The sequence below is a fragment of the Aquarana catesbeiana genome, linkage group LG03 (genome assembly GCF_042186555.1).
Source record: "Aquarana catesbeiana isolate 2022-GZ linkage group LG03, ASM4218655v1, whole genome shotgun sequence".
Taxonomy (NCBI): domain Eukaryota; kingdom Metazoa; phylum Chordata; class Amphibia; order Anura; family Ranidae; genus Aquarana; species Aquarana catesbeiana.
In genome coordinates, this window is record NC_133326.1 from 624513711 (window position 1) to 624526981 (window position 13271).

The following is a 13271-nucleotide window of genomic DNA, read 5'->3' on the forward strand; positions in this document are numbered from 1 at the left end:
AATCAAATTACAAAACTTTATTTGCAGCTTACCAATCCCTGTCCTACCAATGTAGTGTCTGCATTGATTTTCTCTCTTTTCACCTGGTGCTCTAGCTTGCAACACCCTTCCTGTCTTAGGGTGGCTACGCTCCACTCTATTGAAGGAGGAGAAATGTAGCCACCCTTGGGCAGCAGGACCCTTGGACAGAGCGTTGACTCTCTGGGGACTCTCCCTCCTCATTGGCTGAGACAGCAGCAGGAGCCATTGGCAATCACTTTCAATGAGCCAAGGAGGAGAGAGAGGGAGCGGGGCAGAGCTGTGGCTCTGTGTGAATGGACACACAGAGCAGCGGCTCAGAAGGGAGCCTCCTCGGGTGCTCCCATAAGCTGCTTTCTCTGGGGGCAGGAGGGAGGGGCCAGGAGCGCCAGCAGGGGACCCAAGAAGAGGAGGATCGGGGCTGCTCAGTGCAAAACCACTACACACAGCAGGTAAGTACAACATATAAAAAACAAACACAAGAGGGTGCCTCCATCTTGGTGTAGTGATTTATTTAAAGTATAAAAAAACAATAAAATGCACTCGCTAGATAAAAGTGCATCAAGCCTTGTCATAGACCTCCATAGGAAAACTGAAGCTGCAGAGCTCAGCAGGCATGTGGCTAGTTGAAGCACTTCCACTTCTGGAAGCTTCTGATGCTTATGTTCCAACCTGAAGCTTGACAGCTGCACTTCCATCAAAAACTCTGCTTCAACTAGCCACATGCTTGCTGATCCTATGGAGGTCTATATAAGTCTATGGCAAGCCTTGATCCACTGTTATCTAGTGAGTGCATTTTTATTGTCCTTTATACTTTTTTAACCGCTGGCTGACCGTATACTGTATATGTATGGCGGCAAAGTGGCTCCTCCGCTCAGCATCACATGCCTGTACGTGATCCTGCACTTCCAGGTCTGGGTCTGATTTGTCCGCCTCAATGTCGCAGTCCCGCAGTAAGTCGCTGATCGCCACCATTACTAATAAAAATAAAAAATAATTCTGTAAATCCTATCCCATAGTTTGTAGACGCTATATTTTTTGCGTAAACCAATCAATATATGCTTATTGGGATTTTTGTTACCAAAAACATATAGCAGAATACATATTGGCCTAAATTGATGAAAACATTTTTTAACATTTTTTTTATTAGATATGTTTTATAGCAGAAAGTAAAAAATATTGTTTTTTGCGTTTTTTTTTTTTTTTTTTTTCTTTGAAATTGGCAGTCTTTTTTTGTTTATAGCGCAAGAAAATAAAAACCACAGAGGTGAAATGCCACTAAAAAATGGCTCTATTTGTGTGAAAAAAGGACATTTATTTTATTTGGGTACAGTGTCGCACGACCACGCAAATGTCAGTTAAAGTAACACAGTACTGTATAACAAAAAATGGCTTGGTCATGAAGGAAGGGTAAACCTTCTGAAGGGCAAGTGGTTAAATAAATCGCTACACCTAGATGGAAGCGCCCTCTTGTGTTTGTTTTTTATGTCTGCATTAGGATCTCGACCTAATCTGAGAGGAGCTGCATCCACTTCATCTGGTGCTCCCTACCATTCTCCTGGCCCTCTTATGTGCCCCGTTTAATGATGGTTGGGTTCTTGTCAGCGCATTAGCTTATTCTTTTTCTTAGGCAAGTATAACATTTTTTTTTTTTTTTTTTTTTTTTAAACATTTCCTTTAATATCACTTTACATTTTAAAGCCTGGTTCCTAGCAGGGGTGCAAACCTTACAATGATTGTAAAGGCTCATGTTTGTTATTTTACATTTAAAAAAAAAAAAAAAAAAAGTCATACTTACCTCCACTGTGCAGTTTGTTTTGCACAGTGTGGCCCCGATCCTCGACTTCTGGGGTCCCTTGGTGGCTTTCGTGGCTCCTCCCCACTTCGTATGACCCCCTAGGAGAACGATCTCCCGGGGGGTGCGGGTGATCTCCCGAGTCCAGCATTTGCGTCCATAGACACGAATGCCAGACTCAGCCCCTCCCCCGCATCATTGGATTTGATTGACAGCAGCGGGAGCCAATGGCTACGCTGCTATCAATCTATCCAATCAAGAGCCGGGACCCCATACAGAGAGGGACAGCGCATCTCCGCCTAGGGAAATAAGGAGCTCAGGTAAGTAAAACGGGCGGGGGGCCAGTGACTGCCAGAAGTTTTTTCACCTTAATGCATAGGATGCATTAAGGTGAAAAAACACAAGGGTGTTACAACCCCTTTAAGGAGACACTGACACAAGTCAGTGCAAAGGAGCTTTAGAAGCGTCAGCATTTAATATTTCCAAGTATGTCAGATGTCTGGTCACCCGCTGCACACTGGTTTCTCCTGTGGGCTCCTATGTCACTACTGTGACATGTATTGACGTAAGGGTTCATGATTGGAACCTTGGTGCAGCAGGGAACCAAGGCATCTGGCACACCCGGAAGTGTCAGATGCTGAAGATTCTGCCACAGGCCATAGCAAAATAAGACTCCACACCTCACAATTCTTGGTCCTGTGAAAGGGTCACAGGCAATGGAGATACTTGCCAATGAAAAATGAGACTGGTCTGGACAACTGCATCCCCTCATATTTGCCTGAATTGTGTGTAGATATACAGTGGGGCAAAAAAGTATTTAGTCATCCACCAATTGTGCAAGTTCTCCCACTTAAAAAGATGAGAGAGGCCTATAATTGTCATCATAGGTATACCTCAACTATGAGAGACAAAATGTGAAAACAAATCCAGACAATCACATTGTCTGATTTTTGAAAGAATTTATTTGCAAATTATGGTGGAAAATAAGTATTTGGTCACCTACAAACAAGCAAGATTTCTGGCTCTCACAGACCTGTGTCTTCTTCTTAAAGAGGCTCCTCTGTCCTCCACTCATTACCTGTATTAATGGCACCTGTTTGAACTTGTTATCAATATAAAAGACACCTGTCCACAACCTCAAACAGTCACACTCCAAACTCCACTATGGTGAAGACCAAAGAGCTGTCGAAGGACACCAGAAACAACATTGTAGACCTGCACCAGGCTGGGAAGACTGAATCTGCAATAGGCAAGCAGCTTGGTGTGAAGAAATCAACTGTGGGAGCAATAATTAGAAAATGGAAGACATACAAGACCACTGATAATCTCCCTCGATCTGGGGCTCCACGCAAGATCTCACCCCTTGGGGTCAAAATGATCACAAGAACGGTGAGCAAAAATCCCAGAACCACACGGGGGGACCTAGTGAATGACCTGCAGAGAGCTGGGACCAACGCAAAGGCTACCATCAGTGACACACTACGCCGCCAGGGACTCAGATCCTGCAGTGCCAGACGTGTCCCCCTGCTTAAGCCAGTACATGTCCGGGCCCATCTGAGGTTTGCTAGAGAGCATTTGGATGATCCAGAAGAGGATTGGGAGAATGTCATATGGTCAGATGAAACCAAAGTAGAACTGTTTGGTAGAAACACAACTTGTCGTGTTTGGAGGAGAGAGAATGCTGAGTTGCAACCAAAGAACACCATACCTACTGTGAAGCATGGGGGTGGCAACATCATGCTTTGGGGCTGTTTCTCTGCAAAGGGAACAGGACGACTGATCCGTGTACATGAAAGAATGAATGGGGCCATGTATCGTGAGATTTTGAGTGCAAACCTCCTCCCATCAGCAAGGGCATTGAAGATGAAACGTGGCTGGGTCTTTCAGCATGACATCTGAAGATCCCAAACGCACCGCCCGGGCAACGAAGGAGTGGCTTCGTAAGAAGCATTTCAAGGTCCTGGAGTGGCCTAGCCAGTCTCCAGATCTCAACCCCATAGAAAACCTTTGGAGGGAGTTGAAAGTCCGTGTTGCCCAGCGACAGCCTCAAAACATCACTGCTTTAGAGGAGATCGGCATGGAGGAATGGGCCAACATACCAGCAACAGTGTGTGACAACCTTGTGAAGACTTACAGAAAACGTTTGACCTCTGTCATTGCCAACAAAGGATATATAACAAAGTATTGAGATGAACTTTTGATATTGACCAAATACTTATTTTCCACCATAATTTGCAAATAAATTCATTCAAAAATCAGACAATGTGATTGTGTGGATTTGTTTCCACATTTTGTCTCTCATAGTTGAGGTATACCTATGATGACAATTACAGGCCTCTCTCATCTTTTTAAGTGGGAGAACTTGCACAATTGGTGGCTGACTAAATACTTTTTTGCCCCACTGTATGGGTATGCTGATAGCAGGGAAAACATATGTACAGTGGTCTACATACCTTTTAAAATGTCAGGTTACTGTGATGTAAAATAATGAGACAAAGATAAATAATTTCAGAACTTTTCCACCTTTAAACTGTACAACTCAATTGAAAAACAAACTGAAATCTTTTGGGGGGGGGGGGGGGATACAGGGCAGTAGGTAGTGGGTGCAACTGATGGAAACGAAGAGCGGAAGGGTGGTAAATCAGAGGGAATAGTTGTTGAGAGATTTATTGGAACTGTTGGAGGCGGCAGAGAAGAAGCAGAAGGGTCAAAGGCAGGGTAGGTGCAGCAGGAGGAAACGGGGTACTGGTACTTAGTTGGTAGCAGGGTATATTGGGTGGCAACTGTGATTGCTGTGGGTGAAGGAGATGTAGACATCCGAGCAGGCTGGTATCTAGCCACAGAAATGGGTGGTTGGAAGCGGACAGAGGTTGAGTAAAATAAACTTGACCAGGCCTGTAATAATGATTGCACAAAATCTGATTTGCACACGGCTTGTCTGATCAGAGACTGCACTGAATCAATACATTCCACATGCACCTGTTGAGGACAAGCTGAGTATTGCTCAAAGAAAAAGGCTGTCATCCTCCAAAAGCCAAACCAAAAACGCCACCTGAGCTGCACTAAATGGGGACATACAGTATAATCATCACCTCCACTAGGGGCATTAGACAGGGCCAACTCTGCACAAATCTAAATAAGTGGCAGAACGTCCTCAAACAGAAAACTCCCCTGATCAATGAAAACGTGAGCCAGATGGATACATTCGAATAACTGCTCTTTAGTATGCGCTCTCAAAGTCTGAAAGCAAAAATCTCTGTCATCTGTTGCCAAGAGTGAAAAATACAAAACATCTTCCAGATGCATCTTGCAGTAATTGAGCAAGTGCTCTGACCTAATTCCCAGGTGCAGCCAATCTGATTGTATGGCTTCAGAATTCTGTCAGGGATGCCATATACAGGCATCCAACACTGGGTGATCAGATCGTTGGGCTGCACTTAAGGAATCAGGAACAAAAGATTAAGTGAAAAAGGTATATTTATTAAGATAAAGACACACGTACAAACCAAACAGCAAACCATAAACAAGTAATGAATACAAAGAACACAGCAAACCCTAAAAAAACACCTAGTTAACTAAGTTTACACAAATGCAAGAATCAAACATGGATAACAGATAAAGGGGGACTGGAAACAGGTACCGGGGACAGGTCTCAGGGTCAGGATTCAGGATACAGGGTCCAGGACAGAAGACAGGTACAGGGCAGGAATCAGGCTTGCAGGGGGAATTCTGAAGCCCTGAGCCTTGGTTAAGGGCGGGCTTATATAGTCCAGCAGACCCACATCAGGTGTAACTTGATTGTCAGTTAGTAACTTGGCAGGGAGACAGCCGCTGGTGGCCACCAGAACTACACCCTTTGGTGCTGAATGCAACAGTGCCACCAGCAGGTGAACCAAGCAATGACACCATTCCTGACAAAGGGTCTGCATACTAATGCAACCATATTATTTTAGTTTTTTATTTTTACTTCCCTCCACCTAAAAGATTTCAGTTTGTTGTTCAACTGAGTTGTACAGTTTATAGGTCACATTAAAGGTGGAAAAAGTTCTGAAATGATTTATCTTTGTCTTATTTTTTTTACATCACAGAAACCTGACATTTAACAGGGGTGTGTAGAATTTTTATATCCACTATATGTAAAAAAAAAAAATCTGAAAGGAAAGGATGCATTTTTCTGTGTGCCATTTTCTTTTTTCCATGAATGTGGCTGGCACGGTTAAGGGTGTCTGCTTCTTATACCCTAGGGGGGGAAAAAAAATCCAGCAGGTTATTTGTTAGTCATTTTGAAAATTACATTTTCTTGAAGCCTTTCTCTTTCTGCTTGGGTGTAGAACTTGGTGAGGATGGCTGAGGGTTTTAATATGCTGTTTTTCCCCAGATGTGTGGTATTTTTGCAATTTTCTGGCATATAAAGTTTCTGGTTTGGGTTTTCTCTATTGCCTTTTCAGCTCTTGGTCTCTCCAGTTTCATCTCGGCCCTGTTGCGCTTGTATCTTTCCCTCCTCTGTTGTCACATGTTATTTTTTATGTAACCATTATTTCTGCTTCCTGTCTACCTCAAGTCTTCTTGTACTTCCTCATTTCCACACTGATCTAAATGTTGTTCTTATAATTCAGACCACCTCAAGAGATCTCATTCTCCTTCCTGGTATTGCTCTCCATCCTTCCTTTGGTCAAGCCGTCATCACAGACCACAAAGGGGCTGTTGCTGGGCCTCCAGACAGAAAGTTCTTCCAGATAAAACATCCGTCAGGCATTTTCCATAAGTTTGAAAAGTCTGGAAAGAAGTCTTTTACTGCCACAGTAGTAGATTATTCTTCTTATCTCAATCATTTCTTCTGGCAGTTGTGGCTGCAATCTTTCTTGGCCTACCTGACCTTGGCTTGGTATCAAGAGATCCCAGAATTTTCCACTTCTTAGTAAGTAATTGAACAGTACTGACTGGCATATTCAAGGCTTTGGATAGCTTTTTTTTTAAAAATATAACTTTATTAGTTTAGAACTCAGGGAAGGCAAGTTCAATTACATCAGCAACACAAAGTAATTGTGGACAATTCCACGCAGAGAATGTACATTATTCCCAGCAATTGGGTTAATAAGATGCAATATCAACTTATTATAAAGTAATATAATAAAAGGCTTGTCCACATCAAGAAAAAAAACATCATCTTATTTTGTTGGATGCAAACAGAGCAAAAACTCCTCAAGATGTGGTTTGAACCGCACAATCCCGTCAGTTCATTATGTGTTTCAAGGAACAGAAGAAATAAAAAACAGCATGAAAAAGGGAAAGAAAAATAGGAAAAGGTGATTAGAAGAAAATAAATATGGAAAGAGTCACAAAAAGGAGGGGGGGGGGGAGGGAGAAAAAAAGGAGGGGGGGACCCGGTGGGCGAGGAACTTCCACTATCTGCAAAAACAATCTGAGCATTCGCTATAGATCCATCTATGAACCGAGCATAGACACCCCTTCGTCAGAGAGAATAAACATATTCCATAGCCTCCATGTTTTAGTATGTTTTCCTGCTTGTTCTGCACCGTGAGGATCAAGTCCTCCCAATTAATTTATATCCCCCGCTTTGCTCAACCAAGTCCCAATAGAGGGAAGTGTCTGCTTTTTCCAAAGTAGGGGGATGCAGGATTTGGCAGCATTCAACAAATGTCGCACAATTGATTCTTGGTATTGTTTCGCTGGGAAAAAGCAGGATCATCAGAAATCCTAAAGTCTGTGAATTTTTGGTTGATATTTTTGGGCGGTCGTCCAAAAATGTTTCAACTTAGGGCAGGATCAAAATATGTATTTCTGCAGTAACTGAGGTGTATAATGCCACCTAGTCAGGATTTTATAATTAGACTCCTGTATTTTCGTACAAATTGACGGAAAATCTAAGGATATTTTGTTGTTTGAGTACCGTAAAGGATCGGTTTAAGTCTACTTCCCATTTTTGTAAGAAAAACAGTTGTGGTTGTTCAAAGGGGGAATTTAGCAAGGTATAAGTTTTGAATAACACCTTTGTCAGAATTCCTTCGTCTTGGCAATAATCCTCAAAGGTCGTTAAGCTACAGTTGAAAAGGGTAGGCTTTGCAATAGAATGTAAGAAGTGATGCAATTGCAGAGCATTCCAAAGAGGAAGTTGAAAACGGCCAGAAGCACTCATCAATGACGATATGGAAGGCCAATGATCCCCTTCCAAAAAATGAGATGCTAGTCTCGACCCATTTGAGAGAGTGTCTGGAACTTAGACCGTCCAAGTCCAGGGGGAGATGCTGGGTTACCCAATATGAGGAACAGAGGAGAGTCACGAGTGGAGAGGGAAACTGGAAAAACCGTCTTAAAGCACACACGGAGTATGGTGCCAAGTAGGGGGTGAGCTATGAGCACCAAGGGCAGGCGATTGAAACACCACAAGGATGAGTGTTTGAGTTTGTTCCAATTGTGTCCAAAGTTTATTCTTATAATGTTGATTCCAATCATTGCTCTCAGGCCCCAAGCTTTGGTTCCCCCCGGTCTGGTCTGCTGCAGAGATGTGTGCAGGCTGATCCAGTCTGATAAAATTTATTCCACCTCTGCCCCTCCTCAGTGTTCTCTGGGAACTGTAGTGTAAGGATACATGAGTCCCATTCTATGTTGGATGTCCCGGTTCTCAATTCCTATGATTCTAAACTGCTACATAGCAGTCCATAGGATTTCCTGGCTATAGCTCTCCCCCTGCTGGCTGGAGGGGAGATTGCAACAGAACATCTAGCATAGCAGTAGAAAGTAAAATCAAACTGACTATAAAGAGGACAATGTCTTCATCTACATTTTCCTGTAGTTCAGCACCTGGCTACCTAGAGTTGAGTATTTTGTCAGCGTTAAAGTGGTTGTAAACCTTGTTACACCACTTGTAGCTACAGGTAAGCCTATAATAAGGCTTACCTGTAGGTACTGTAAATATCTCCTAAACCTGCACGGTTTAGGAGATATTTATCATATACACTTGCGCCGACATCATCGGCGCATGCGCACTGAAGAAACTGCTTGATCATGCCGTTTCTTCAGCAGCGTGCCATGACCAGCGGCTCCCACGTGCATGCGTGGGTGTGACGTCATCGCAGCTCTGGCCAATCACAGCGCCAGAGCCCGCGAACCCGGAAATAACTTTGGGAGATATGTCGCCGTTTACAGCGGTGTGCGGGGCCGCTGCAACAGCTTCGATCTGATGTAAGTATTTCTTAATGAGCTAGTATGCATCTCATTATGCCTTTATCTTACAGGGGTTTTTTTTTTGTTTGTTTTTTTGGGTTTACAACCACTTTAATGGTCAGCTGATTTAATTACTGTCACAGACCTAGCCGGGACAGAGGCTGTTGGAGAGGACTGTATGCAAGCCTGTTGCCTTTTGATTATGGGCCCTAGCATTTGGGGGAATGGTGCTCTCTATGAGCTGTATGCCTGGGGACCCTGGGGTTGGTGTTACTTTGGATTCAGCTCCATGTCCCCCCAAAAACACACAGACTCTGGGAACCCTTTATATGCCATATTAGAATGGTGACTGATTTATACCGTTGGGACTCGTACTGTTAAATGCTAATGTCATCAATTCTGCTATAATGGGTTTATTGTAAATAAGTCTAGTGTGGCTCTAAGAGTCTTTTCACCCATTGTTGTTTGTGTTAATTAACTGTGTGAAGCTCGGTGACCACAAGTCTGGGCGAAAGGTCATGTCTCAGTCACCTAGGCTGTATAAAGGATTAGATAATTAGCTCATGTTAATTAAGTTACAGTTGTATTGTTAGAGGAGGTTCCAACGGCATATAAAGTCTTGTAACTTTGATTCATAATAAACAGTCCATGTTAGCAGTGAAGCAAGTGTCGCCTTGTCTTCTGCTCAGAGAGGTTGGAATATCTGATATCTGTATACAGACTGGGAGGAAGTGGTATATGACGGAAGCACTCAAGCGGAGTGTGGGACGTTCCGTGACATTGGTGGCAAGCGGCGGGAAAGCTTCCTGAAGTCTGGGACATCCAAACCTCCAACTGGATCCAAGAACAGGATAGCAGACTTCAGTCACCCCAGCGGAGATATGGACCTGGCATCAGAATTCCCGGGGCTGCTGCGGATCATCCTTTCAACATACACCAGGACTGTGTCTGAGGATGAATACCTGGAGCTTAGGCAGCAAATTCGGGTGGAGCTCTGGATTGCAGCCCTCCGTCTCGCTGGTATAAAACAGGGCAAGTGCTTTCCAACCCAAGAGCAACGGGCCAGTGACCAACGGGCATTGCGGATGGCATTCCTGGGAGAGCAGCCCCAGGAGCAATGGGTGACTGAGTTGGACAGGTTGGTCCAGCAGGAGATAGAGCTGGACAATCGTTATCGGGCTCTGCAATGGCACGCAGAGGAGGGATATTTAGGGGAGACAACAGAATGCTCTCTGGAGGGATATGACTTTGGCGGCCCTGGATTGCTGTGGGAGAGCCTTACAGATCTTTTTATGTTTGGCGATGAAGGGGAACCTGACCTTGAGGACCTGAGAGACTATAGAGAGTCTATGCTCGGTTTTGCAGGGGTCTCAGAGCTCAAACCTGATCTGGACCATTTGCTAAGGAAGGAACAGCATCTGGAAAGGGCATACAGAAAACTGCTAGAACAAGTTCAGCAGCATGCCAGAGAATCGGCAGTGGAAAATCCGGAGATTGCCGTCCCCAAACCTGAAGTGCTGACAACAGGGCAGAGCTCTGCTAACCTCTGCCCAGAAATGATAGCATCTTCTGGGTTCCATGGACAGGAGATGGTGAACCTCTATCCCCAGACATCAGTTGCAGAGACATGGGATTTGATAGACTTTTCTGCTGAGGAAGAACAACCTGATGAGCCTCCAGCAGAAGAGCTGCTATCAGGGCCAAAGTTCACTGTGTTCTGCCCAGCACCAACAGTGGCTTCAGCCTTCCTGAGAGAAGAGGTAGTCGGCCTTTCTCCCACAACACTGACAGGGACATGTGATTTTCTGCCAGCAGCATCTATGGAGTTAAAACAAACTTCTCCAGCTGAAGATCTGGTAACTGAACAGAGGGTCCAAGACCTCTGTCCCACACTTTTACCAATTCCAGAGACTGGGGATTTAATAGACGTTTCTGTAGAGGAGGAACCACCTGGCAAACTCCCAGCAGAAGTGCTGGCAACCGGACAGAGGGTCCAAGACCTCTGCCCCACACCTGCAGCAATTGTGGAGGCTCAGGCTGAGAAGATGGCAATCACTTCCCAGCAGCAGATACAGGGGGAGAAGGGAGAGGAGGTGTGTGTTGTCCCTCCCCAACAGTTGGCCAGGGTGGAGGAAGTGGGCTTTCCTCCCCAGCAAAGATCCGTGTACCTGGGAGACAGTACCATCGACATGTCGTCCCAACAGCCAGATGAGGGAATGGAAAAGGAAGCAGCCGGCTCACCTCCCCAATGGCAGCTACACAGTTTGGGAGTGGAGGAAGCCAGCCTCCTGCCCCAACAGTTAGCCGGAGCAGAGGATGCGGAGTCCCCAGCAGAAGTGCTGGCAACAGGGCAGAGTGCTACCAACCTCTGCCCAGCACCGGCAACAACTACAGAGTTCCAGGGAGGCGGGGCAGTCGGCCTCCCTCTCCAACAGTTAGCCGGAACAGATGGTGTGGGGTTTCCAGCAGAAGGGCTGGCAACAGGGCCGAGGACTGCTGGACTCTGCCCTCAACTAACAGAGGATGGATTTCCTGTAAAGGTGGATGGGACTTCAGTCTCCACCTGTATACCCCAGGGATGCTGGGCAGTGGGCCCAGATCTCCAACAGCATGATGGAGTGAGCCCAGACACCCTGTCTTCTCTCCAGCGGCAGAAAGGATTCCAGGGAGAAGAGCCAGTCCAGGCCTCTCCCCAGCGGCAGATATGTTCTCTGAGAGAGGCAGAGGTTGGCTGGGTGAGTAATACTCTGTTTGGAACAATTTGTTTGGGGTACGGTGTGGGTACAGGCAGTAGAGGACTGGAACTATGGACTAACTTCGGAGTCAACCCGTCTGGGGTCTCCTCCTGTGTTAGTCTCCTGCCGAAAGGGGAGAAATGTCACAGACCTAGCCGGGACAGAGGCTGTTGGAGAGGACTGTATGCAAGCCTGTTGCCTTTTGATTATGGGCCCTAGCATTTGGGGGAATGGTGCTCTCTATGAGCTGTATGCCTGGGGACCCTGGGGTTGGTGTTACTTTGGATTCAGCTCCATGTCCCCCCAAAAACACACAGACTCTGGGAACCCTTTATATGCCATATTAGAATGGTGACTGATTTATACCGTTGGGACTCGTACTGTTAAATGCTAATGTCATCAATTCTGCTATAATGGGTTTATTGTAAATAAGTCTAGTGTGGCTCTAAGAGTCTTTTCACCCATTGTTGTTTGTGTTAACTAACTGTGTGAAGCTCGGTGACCACAAGTCTGGGTGAAAGGTCATGTCTCAGTCACCTAGGCTGTATAAAGGATTAGATAATTAGCTCATGTTAATTAAGTTACAGTTGTATTGTTAGAGGAGGTTCCAACGGCAAGTCTTGTAACTTTGATTCATAATAAACAGTCCATGTTAGCAGTGAAGCAAGTGTCGCCTTGTCTTCTGCTCAGAGAGGTTGGAATATCTGATATCTGTATACAGACTGGGAGGAAGTGGTATATGACGGAAGCACTCAAGCGGAGTGTGGGACGTTCCGTGACAATTACTAAGGCCCTAGGTTTCCTATTTCAGGGTAGCTCCTTTCTGTTACAGCATCCTATGGAGCCACCCTTGTATGCAGGGACTAGAGTTTTCAATAGAAACACAGTCCCAAAGCCTAGGATGGCAAGGCACCCCCCCCCCCCCCACCTTTTCCAAGCTAACAGACTGTCTATAGACTGCACTGTCCACTGTTAAAGCAGAGTTCCACCCAAAAGTGGAACTTCCGCTTTAAGCACCCCTCGCACCCCGACATGCCACACTTGGCATGTCATTTTTTTTTGGGGGGGGGTGTACCTTCTTTTTAGTGGGACTTCCTGTCCCACTTCCTCCTTCCTCTTTTTGGCTGCCTAGGCGACTCCTCCTCTCGCCCTAGGTGGTCCTCCCTGCCAGTGCTCTTCTGGGACACAAGGACAGTGTATATATAGTGCATGCCCGGCCGTGAAGCTCTAAGCTGTCACGGCTGAATGCCCATAGTTGCTATGATGGTGCCAAGGAGAAGAGGGGGAGAGTTGTGAGGCTGGACCGTGGGACAGGTGAGTGTCTGTTTATTAAAAGTCAGCAGCTATGCTTTTTGTAGCTGCTGACTTTTAATAAACTAAAAAACGTGTGGAACTCCGCTTTAACACTTTCCTGTGAAGACCTGGTGTTCCAGGAAGCGGCACTGAGAGAGCAGGAGCCAGCAGCATTAAAAGTTGTAAACTGCAGATGCTGGGGTAAGAATTTTAACAAAGGGTTTACAGGGGAATGTTTATTTTAT